Raw genomic sequence first — 6,482 nt, 5'->3', positions numbered from 1 at the left:
NAAATATGAACTTGTCCACTTGAATTAGGATATCTTCAATTTTTTCTTCTACATGAGTGAAAGATCGATCTGGTAGTTGAAGAGTGACTGTAGNCTTTTCCCTTCCATAAGAAGTTTGGATTGTTTCTCCACCCCAGATTATAAGTATTTGAGAAGGAATTATTTTTGGNCATTAGATTAATGCTTGATCCCAAATCACATAATGCTCGACCTAGCTTCTTCCCTCCTATTGATATGAGAATTGTGAATGAACCGGGGTCTTTCTCCTTTAGTGGGATCTTGTTTTTCAATATTGCACTACACTCTTAATTCAATGGTACCACCTTGAATTCTTCAAACTTTCTTTTATTGGTGAGAACCTCCTTAAAGAATTTCACATAATTTGGAATTTGCTTCAAAGNAGCATCAACTTCAAGTACTCCTCGGGTCTTCTTTCCTGGATTACTTCTCACATCGACCCATTAACAATTGTTAGATGCTATTCTCTCTAAAATCTCATATGTTTCATTGTATTGTATGTCTTTGACAAAATAGCTCCATTGGCGGAAGCATCAACTACTTGTTTAGTAGCAATATTTAATTCATTGTAGAAAGTCTCCATTTGTATACAATGAGGTAGTCCATGGTGAGGACACTTTCTAAGTATCTCCTTAAATCTTTCCCAAGCTTCGCTTAATGTCTTATCTTCAAACTGTTGAAAAGCAACAATCTCATTTCTGAACTGTGCGTTTCTAGTGGGTGGAAAGTACTTGATCAAAAATTTCTTTGCTAGACTATTCCAAGAATCAATTGTTCCCGGTGCTAAGGTATTCAACCATGATTTAGCACCATCCCTCAAAGAATAAGGGAATAAGCTCAATTTAATCACGTCTTTATCCACTCCTTGAAATCGAAATGAGTCACTAACTCCCAAAAATGACTTTAGATATAGGTGGGGATCTTCCGACCGTAGTCCATGAAATTGCCCAATGGTCATTTTAAACATCACGGGCTTTAGCTCAAACATGGTTGCTTGCATTTCGGGTCTAATAATGTACGAATTTAGCTGTTCCACAGCTGGGTATGCATATGCTCAGATTGCTCTTTCTCTGTCATCTGCTAAATGAATGGCATTAGCCTAATTTTCAAACTCCCGATTCAGTTGGGCTATTTTTTGTATATTCTGTTCTGCCATTTTCTTTTTCTCCCTCAACTTTCGTCTAAAGGTTCTCTCTATTTCGGGATCAAAAATAAATTTCAAATCCGTAAGTGGGTTCATGCACAAAATTCTGCAGCAGTAAGCTCAATTCTACAGCAGTAAATATAATTTTGCAACTTACTAAAATCTACAACTTACTATGGCTTCTTTTTGGCTCCGACTCATGAAAATCTACCACAAGTAAAATAACCAATTTTGGGTCCTGAATAGATTCCCAAGCCCACTTCCGATGGTCGTGAATGGTGATTATTTCCATAATCGTTGTAATTTCTATTTACAACACTTTAGGAGAAGAATTATTTATAACCCTTTTATTAAAGAATTATTTATAACCCTTTTATTACCCTTCAAGTCTCCTTGTTATGGAACTAGAGTATTAAAGAGGATTTCATTGCTCCCGCTCTTTTCCCGAATAAGAGAACAACGATGTATGTAAAGTAGCTAACTAAACACACATGTAAATCATTAACAACTCTTTAATAAACTAAAATCATACTGTCAACATACTTAAACTATATAAAACTCTCTCGCCTCCCCTATAAAATTTAGCTCCCCATACAAACTGAATTAAATAGAGGAATCCGCATCTCAATCATGTAAAATTGATGGAATAAGAAAAGAGAATACGGAAATAGAGAGTTATCTCGGTTTGTTGTCGTTCGTCAATGGAAGTTCCCTTCTCTTGAACTCTCACGTCCACCTCTTTGCCCTAATCAATCCTTGTTGGTCTCCTTTTCCTTCTGCTGTCAACAGCTACTTGATTAGGGTTTTCTTCTTCTTCTCTAGTTTCACGGCAGTTCACTGCAGCAGAGGCTGCTGCTGTGCAATTCGATTTTTCTCCCAAAGTGTGGCTCCCTCCTCTTGGTCTTCTTTTTCCTTTTATATTGAGAATGGGTTCCCTTTAGGGCTTAAAAGAAATAGGTTGTCCACATACGATGTTCCTCATTAGGTAGTCAATGACCCACTTGGACTGTTGATGTGTTTTTAAAAATTTCATGTCATCCCCCATTTGTTTCCGAATTTGCTACTCCCTCATGGTTCAGCATAAATATCTAAAATTTTACCACATAACTCAATTAAAATGTACAATTAAGATCGATTTATACCAAATCATATTTTTTTCATGTTGGACCAATAAACGATTTCATACTCACTAGGTAGAATAAATCGGGTAATAAATGAGAAAATGGTGAATAAGAGTGCAATATTAACTATAAAAAGACTTCATATAACTACTTTTAGACAGTTATCAAAGAGTACAAAGAATGAACAAAAGTATATTTTGAGATCACTTATTAATGAGTACGGTAATATGTTTATGAAATATCTCCAATATATACCTGTACCTTGTTTTTACGAAATATCTACTCTAGATCTTTACGAGGCTCCATGTCCCTAATAAATAATCAAGAAAAAAATAAAAAAAAATCAAGACATTTAGATGAGAATAAAGGTTTTAAGGAAGCCATTTCAATACCCTAATAAATAATCTTAGGTATTTAAGTCTTTAAAAAGGATGGGAAAGGAAAAAATAAGCATAAAGGTGTAAAAACTGTCTATGGACCCTAATTTTCAAAAGAGTGGTTATGCATTAATGTTATTATTATATTTTTATATCAATTTAGTAAACATCTTTTGTAAGTTTGCGCAAGTTTCTTAAAGAAAATCTTTATTAATGGAGGAACTTGAAGGTGGCAAAACAAAAATTCTAAGTTTAAGACGATGTTGTTCAAAATACTACGAACATGGAATATAGTGATAAAAGAAAATGCAAAAGACTCCTAAATGTAAAAACTTGGTTTGACGTTGTTCGATGGTTTAAAAAGACAGACAAATTTTTCATGAAATAAAATAAAGAGGATTTAAAACATAATTTACCATATATTTATATCATATCAAAGTTCATATATAAGTAATTAAAACATAACATAATAGTTGAAATACGAAATAAGGAACGTACACAAAATATTTAAAATAAAAGGTCTGAAGGATGACGGGTGAGGCTTGTCAATGACACTTGCTCAAGAGTCTGTTCCCGACTCCGACCAGCTCCTTATTTACCTAAAAATGATGGAAAATATGAAGTGAGTACAAAGACTTTGTAAGTAACTTATTTGTAGGCTTTAAATCGTGTACTTGATATGCTAGGTTACCACGCTGTTTCTTTTTTTGTTCTAGTTTTTGTTGCAAGTACTTAGGCCTTTTAGTTCTATTCTTGACTTTTGAGTTCTTATCGAGATCTATCCGGAGGACTTTGGCCCTTAGATTTTGAGGTCTGAGATCTAAGGACCTTCGTACTATGGTTCTGGGTTCTTTTCTTTCGAACTTGGATCTTAATGTTTTATTCCATTCTTAGTTACTTTTTAAGTTCTTGTTATGTTCTTGGTACACGCTAATTGTTATGTTCTGAGGTTTGAGATCTTTGGGCCTTCGTACACACTAATTGGATGGTTCAAATCCTACAACGTGCATTTAATTCTTGGAACGATTGTTCTCATAATGACATGTCGCGTGTTCTCATTGGCACGCTTGATCAACATGCGTGTCGTCGTTAGTGTTGTTGAATCAACATGCACGTTCTCATACTAGTAGTGGGATGTATTCCAGCCACTGGTTCTGCTAGAGGAGGTGTAGTTTGGAGCAGTACAGCTTGAGGCGGCGCAGTTGCGTCTGTCCTAGTTAGTAATCTTTCTCGATGTGGGCTCTCTTTAGCCTCTCCTTTTTCCCTACCTCTAATAGGGGGTCATCCCCTTTCTCGTCTTCCTCTTCCACGTCCTCTAGACGAATGGTTCTAGAAACTAAGATAATTCTATTTAAGTCTATCGTTAACTAAAAACATAACCCTATTATATTACACACTATCAAAATCAGCGAAATTAAATCAAGCATCATGATGCAATAAATAAAGCTCATCAAGTTTTCATTCTACAGGACATTAATACTATGAGTGGATCACAATAAATATCATTAAAACATTTCTCTTTTCTTATCTGATGTATGACATACCTGACGATGACGGAGTATCAACGATTCGACCATGAAACATGTCAAGTCTCATGGTCATGCTTTTCCGAGGCGTGTTGCCCATGGTCGCATGTCCGTCCTATCCATTAGACAATGAATGCTTTTCATTCCATTTTTTTTTTTTTTCCTATTTTTACCTCTCTTGTTTGTAAAAATAAATATGTGACAATTTTAGAAATTGGGTATTCAATTTAGTGATGCATTATATTAAGTAATACATTACTTAAAATTTTGGTTGGAGTAATTCTATTTTAAATTTTAATTAATTTAAATTTTTTAATTAATTAATGAATAATTTATTATATTTATAATATATATAAAAATATATATAAGAATATATATTATAAGAATAAGATAAGCAGATAGCGGAAATCAAACCCGCATTGTTAGCTTCGAAGGATAGGGGTTATAGTCAATGTTGATTCATCATTTTGAACATCTCTAATTCAAAACCAAATGTGAAACTTTGGTTTCATTTGGCTCTTTATGGAAGATGGATAAATTCTTAGATGTAAGATGTAAAGCAAAAAAAAAATGTCACCCATACATAACATCTATGTCAGCCTTTCGGTCTGAATGCATTCAAAGAGTAAGACATCTCGGCAAAATCATGTCTACGCCTTGTAGACATGAAATGTCCCAGAATGTAGTACAGGGAGATGTGACTAGTTGTCAAATTCTCCCTATCAGAAAAACTATATGTAATTTAAGTAGTTGTTGACTTTTTCTTGCATGCCATATAACATCATCTCTCTTAACCTTTCTTTCAAACTCTCTTTCAAAATCTCTTTCAAAATCTCTTTGCCCCCCAAACTTTCTTCTCAAATTGGGGCAAGTTTATAAATATTTTAAACTTAGGAGTATTTTCGTAATTTTCCATTTTTAGTCTGAGCATGGGTTGGATGTATAGTCTTTTCCCACACACGACCCATGCATGTCCACGTAGACCCACCAAGCGGGTTTGTATATGTACCCTTGGCCCTGATTTGTTAGGATAAACGCGCTGATGCGTTGCCGGACACCACGAAGGGAAAGACCCATATGATATCATAACAAACATAAATATCGGATGTACGCATATATACTAATATCGCGTAACAAAGAAGTATCACGATGCACGTCACATACATAAATGCATGAGGCTTCTATGGCTTAAAATTATAACCTACCATATAAATCATTTCGTTCTTCCTTTATGAATCATGTATGCATAATCATTCATCATGACTTTCATCTTGCATCATCATTGGTATAGTATAATCTATAACACGGTTTTACATTGCATGACATAGCATAACATACATACCATCTCATATATTATAACATAATAGGACTATCACATCACATCTCATAGTTGACAACAAATAATATAGTTGGTGTGAAAAGAAGAACTATTATGTAGAACTATAGTTTTGATTGGTATTTATAGGTTTTAATTTTCTGTTCCCAACTCCCTCTCAAGTTAGGTAGTATTTCAAATTTGTTATTTTATTTTCTTATCCTCAATTTTGAGGTTAATAATGCCTTATTTAAAAAGCTATTGTTAAGGTCAAAGTGAAAGGCACACTTGTCCTAAATAACAAAATTTTAACGTAAAAGTTTGAAAGTTAATAAATATTTTGGTGAAAATTGTTATGTATTTAGTGATATTAAAAGACCATTGTGTATAAAGTCTTAATTAGGGGAAGGATGAATTAAAAGAAAAGATGAAATACACGAACTATATTTTTAATTGAGCATTTCTTGTAATGGTGTACATGGTACTGTATCGTATCGTTGTAGTGTATGCATCTATACTAGTCATAACAGGAAAGTATCTTGATACATGTGAACCTACAATATCACATTCATCAATGACATAACATATCAACATGGTATTTCATATTATGACATATCTCATAGCAACTATGCATCATATCATAATAAGCAAACATATTAATCACAAGATACGCACATGCAAGGGTCAAAGGACATGCACCATTCATACTTCAAACAATTCATCTAACTAAACCAGTAGTGAAGCCACTTATCTGAGTAGCTTACGTCGAAGTTACTATTTAATTTGAAGCTAGTCCAAACTCACCCGTTGAAATTTAAGTTAACTTAAATGATCCTCCCCACTTCTTTGTTTATAGCTCAAGAATTGTTTGAATAGAAATATCCAAAATTGAGCTAATTTTGAGTTTAAGTATCGGGACAATTCACTAAAAAAATCCTCTCCATTAGCTGCTTGCTAACTTTATCTTTGAATTCTGACCAT

The 6,482-nt window shown here is 33.8% G+C and overlaps 1 non-coding gene across 1 annotated transcript; it reads left to right on the top strand.

Moving 5' to 3' along the window:
• The first annotated feature begins 617 nt into the window (after positions 1-617).
• On the top strand, positions 618-723 carry LOC111804583. The gene has a single exon (XR_002816547.1). It is a non-coding gene; the product is annotated as a small nucleolar RNA R71 (small nucleolar RNA).
• Positions 724-6,482: the final 5,759 nt, after the last annotated feature.

This window comes from Cucurbita pepo, chromosome LG10, assembly GCF_002806865.2.
Source record: "Cucurbita pepo subsp. pepo cultivar mu-cu-16 chromosome LG10, ASM280686v2, whole genome shotgun sequence".
NCBI lineage: Eukaryota > Viridiplantae > Streptophyta > Magnoliopsida > Cucurbitales > Cucurbitaceae > Cucurbita > Cucurbita pepo.
The sequence above is the reverse complement of the archived record's forward strand: the minus strand, read 5'-3'. Positions and strand labels throughout refer to the sequence as shown.